This window comes from Ovis canadensis, chromosome 1 (assembly GCF_042477335.2).
Source record: "Ovis canadensis isolate MfBH-ARS-UI-01 breed Bighorn chromosome 1, ARS-UI_OviCan_v2, whole genome shotgun sequence".
In the NCBI taxonomy this organism is placed as follows: Eukaryota; Metazoa; Chordata; class Mammalia; order Artiodactyla; family Bovidae; genus Ovis; species Ovis canadensis.
Window position 1 is genome coordinate 195,344,455 of NC_091245.1, and position 5,053 is coordinate 195,349,507.

A 5,053-nucleotide genomic window follows, 5' to 3' on the forward strand; every position below is an offset into this window, starting at 1 on the left:
CTGCATATCTGAGGTTATTGATGTTTCTCCCGGCAATCTTGATTCCAGCTTCCATTATTAAAACATTATTACTCTTTGCTTCCCTGGTGGCTCAGTTGGTACAGAATCAGACTGCAAAGAAGGAGACCCAGGTTCGATCCCTGGGTTTGGAAGATCTGGAGGAGGAAATGGCAACCCATGCCAGTGTCTTGCCTAGGATGATCCCATGGGCAGGGGACCATGGTGGGCTATAGTCCATGAGGTCGCAACAATAAGACATGACTTAGCGACTGAACCACCACCACTATTCAGTTCAGTTCAGTTGCTCAGTTGTATTCAATTCTTTCCAACCCCATGGACTGCAGCACGCCAGGCCTCCCTGTCCATCACCAATTCCAGGATCATGTCCTGGAGTCATGTCCATACTCAAACTCATGTCCATTGAGTTGATGCCATCCAACCATCTCATCCTCTGTTGTCCCCTTCTCCTTCTGCCTTCAATCTTTCCCAGCATCAGGGTCTTTTCAAATGAGTCAGTTCTTCACATCAGGTGGCCAAAGTATTGGTTTCAACTTCAACATTAGTGCTTCCAATGAATATTTAGGGTTGATTTCCTTCAGGATGGACTGGTTAGATCTCCTTCCTGTCCAAGGGACTCTCAAGAGTCTTCTCTAACACCATAGTTCAAAAGCATCTGTTCTTCGGCACTCAGCTTTCTTTATAGTCCAACTCTCACATCCATATATGACCACTAGAAAAACCATAGCTTTGACTAGGCAGACCTTTGTTGGCGAAGTAATGTCTCTTCTTTTTAATATGCTGTCTAGGTTGGTCATAACTTTTCTTCCAAGGAGCAAGCATCTTTTAATTTCATGGATGCAGTCACCATCTGCAATGATTTTGGAGCCCAAAAAAATAAGGTCTGTCACTGTTTCCACTGTTTCCCCATCTATTTCCCATGAAGTGATGGGACCAGATGCCATGATCTTAGTTTTCTGAATGTTGTTTTATGCCAACTTTTTCACTCTCCTCTTACTTTCATCAAGAGGCTCTTTAGTTCCTCTTCACTTTCTGCCATAAGGGTGGTGTCATCTGCATATCTGAGGTTATTGATATTTCTCTTGACAATCTTGATTCCAGCTTGTGCTTCATCCAGCTCAGCGTTTCTCATGATGTACCCTCATATAAGTTAAATAAGCAGGGTGACAATATACAGCCTTGACATACTCCTTTCCATAGTTGGAAGCAGTCTGTTCTATGTCCAGTTTGAACTGTTGCTTCCTGAGCTGCATACACATTTCTCGAGAGACAGGACAGGTGGTCTGATATTCCCATCTCTTTAAGAATTTTCCACAGTTTCTTGTGATCCACACAGTCAAAGGCTTTGGCATAGTCAATAAAGCTGAAGTAGGTGTTTTTCTGGAACTCTTGCTCTTTTGACCGCCACTATTATGTATCTTAAATCTCTCCCCTTCTCCAATCCCTACTGCAGTATCATGGTCAAACCACCATCAGACTTTGCCTGTACTTCTACCACAGCCTCCTAAGTAACTGATTTTCCACTTCCATTGTGTCCCTTTCAATCCATCTTCTATAACAGCAAGTGTTGCTGCATTACTTAAAACCCTTCAGTGATTCCACTGCCATCCTTAAGAATGAGTCCACATTTCTTAGAATGGGTTAACAAGACTGCATGGAAAGACCCCCAAATACCTCTTCAAATCTTTTTGTTTCACTCTCCTACTTTATTATAGTCATACTTTTTTTTCCCAGTTCCTCCAGGTCACTAAGTTTTCCCCCTTTTCTAGTGCTTAAGCACTAGAAGATTACTTTGCCTGAAATGCTCTTCAATAATTATCCTTATGGCTTTTCTTCTCATTATTTAGGTTCAGACATAACCTATCCAGAGGTGCCATTCCCTGACCATCTTATTAAAAAAGATGTCTTTCCTGTTGTTTTCAGACTCTTGCTTTCTTATCTGGTTGGTCTGCTTTGTTGTTGCCTGACTCCCTTACTAAACAGAAAACTCTGGGCAGGATCTCTTTTATGCTTACTACACAGTATTCGCAGAGATTGGTATAGGTCATCTCTATAGAAGCCTCAATGAATGTTGAATGAATAAAAGGAAGATAGTTGTTTATAATGTGATTTAACTTTTCCTTCCCGTTACTCTTTAGCATCTTCATATACTTAATGTTTGAATATTAGAACTGGAAAAAATTTTAGAAATCAACTAGCCTAATGTCCTTGTTTTTTCAGAGAAGCCTACCAAAGCAAAGAGAAGGCAGGATTACCCAGCTGGTTTTTGGCAGTTCAGAGTCTAGAATCTAGTTTCTCTGACTATATTTTCACAAGAAATCTCTCCTTGGATTGAACAACTGTGGCCCTGTCTCACCTTGGTGGTTGTATTTTCTTCACAGCGGAGGTAGTTAAGAATTAATTCATTATTCAGGATTATCTGAAAATGGGTTTATCCACCCAAGTAAAATTTCTCACAATTGAGTTACCCAAACTCTGACTTTTTGTTGTTATAATTAACATACAATATTGTATTAGTTTCAGGTGTACAGCATCGTGATTCTATATTTTTATACATTATGATCACTACAATAAGGCCAGTTACCATCCACCACCATACAAAGTTGTAATATTATCGACTCTCTGCCCTATATATACATTACATCACTGTGACTCATTTATTTTATGGCTGGAGCTTTGTACCTATAAGCATGTTGAAGTAAATCTTGCTGAAGAATGATGGATTTTCCAATATTCACATACCAAGGACCCCAGACATAATCTTTACTCACTGACTCTGGTTTGTTCATATCAACATTGATTATTGTACTGTCTGAAATAGAGCCTTGCCCTCAAGAGCACGTTGAATGGATTTTTCCCAAGCCTTAACATGCTGTTCTTTTTCAGAAGTAAGGCATCAGAGGGTAGTAACCAGCTTCTTTCTGGATGTGGCCTTTGTGTCCGTTTTCTTTGATGCCAAGAGGCTTATTCCATTTCCAGCTTCCTGTCTTTGTTTCTGGCTGTAATTGCCAAAAAGCTCACACCACAGTAAATGGGTTATTACTGTAATGTAATACTCCTTGAACTGCCAGCCCTACCTGTCTTAGGAAAGTCTTTAACACTTTTGAAAAGATAGCAATTGTTGTGTTATGTGGTCCAACCAGAACGTGAATTTAAGAAGTTATAAATTAAGAACCAGGCTGAATACTTAGTTTTCTTTTCTGCACACATTCCAGAAAATTATATATGCTGATGAGATTTTCCTGAAGAATTAAAATGGAAGAGCAAACTCTACCTTATTCTTTTACCCGTTTTTCTCAGTTATATAAATACAAGTAAAAATGTGATGACTTCTCAATTATTTTGAATGATGGAAAGATCACATGCTGGGTTTACACATAGTCAGAGAAGGAAATGTCAACCCACTCCAGTACTCTTGCCTGGAGAATCCCATGGATGGAGGAGCCTGGTAGGCTGCAGTCCATGGGGTCGCTAAGGGTCAGACACGACTGAAGCAACTTCCCTTTCACTTTTCACTTTCATGCATTGGAGAAGGAAATGGCAGCCCACTCCAGTGTTCTTGCCTGGAGAATCCCAGGGACGGGGGAGCCTGGTGGGCTGCTGTCTATGGGGTCGCACAGAGTCGGACACGACTGAAGCGACTTAGCAGCAGCAGCAGCAGAAGAAAATACCAAGAAAAGATAAAAGTTTGGAACATATGTTGAATATTTCAGATATTTGAATATTTAATTGCAATTGAATATTTGAATATCTTGACTGTTTCAGATACTAAATATATTAGATGAATTAACACATTTAATCCCCAAAACAAGAGGACTAACAGTGCAAAGTCTTCATTCGATTTAGGGTAACCTAGATCATGGTGATCTTCATGAGAACTGACTTCATTGCCCTTGTGACGGTGGAAGCCACAATGCAGGGGGCTGAGGAATGTGTATATAAGGTATAGAAATGAATATTGCATGTGTAGGCAGCTTGTTTAAGAACTTTAATTGTGAAAGACAATAGATGTGGAGCAAAGATTTGAATGTTTATAGCTGTATTTTAGAAAATGAATAGTATAGACTTAGAAAATAAGGAGAGAAGGTTCATCTTTGTTTATAGATAAATGCACAGGACTAGATAAAGTTTAAAAATTAATCACTAGCAATAACTTTTGAAAAGAGACCTATGAAAGTATCTAATAAATAACCATGCCTTACTGTTCTTGAAATAACTACCTCCCTATCTGTACACATTATAATGTACACATAATGTTCATTCAGCATCTCATTACGGCATCATCTCAGGCTGTTCTTTTAATGTAATGCCTAAAGAGTGTAGGTTTATGAGATCTATATTAGTATTTTCCACTATTTTCATGTCATTTGCCTTCAAAAGATCATCTATTTTTAAGCCATTAATTAGTATATAAACAGATGGCACAACAACTAAGAGATCTTTTTTAGAGTCAGAGGTTTTGGTGTATATTAAATTAGAACCCCAAACGGTATGCTTCTTTGTTCATACATTAACAAAAGTTATTGCATCCAAATTTAGTTACAATAATTAAAATATCTACTGACAGCAAGGGAAAAAAGGCTACTGAGAAAAACATTTAAAATTATCATTGCCTATCCTATTAAATGAAATTTTGGAGAGTAAATGTGGCAGGTCTTAGAAAAAGAGGATATTCCAACACCCCAAGGTAAAATACTTGAGCGCAGAGCTAGACAGCTCAGGGCTAATTTTGGAACTCAGCAGTCAAAGCAAATTTTTTCTAAAGGCTATCTGAGAAAAAGCAGATTTTAAGTTTACATTCTTTTGTTTAAACTCAATATGTACAAAATAAGCTCATAAAATTTCCCTATCAAACAATGCCATAATTATGGAGCAATGTCTGCCTATCACCCATACTATGCAAAGTCATCTTGCATGCCCTTCCTGCCCTAACCTTCGCATCTTATGAATTACTAAGCTCTGTTAATTACCTTCAAAATACCACTTGAATCAGTCCTTTTCTAACTTCGGTGTAAGTAACTCTTCTCACTCTTAT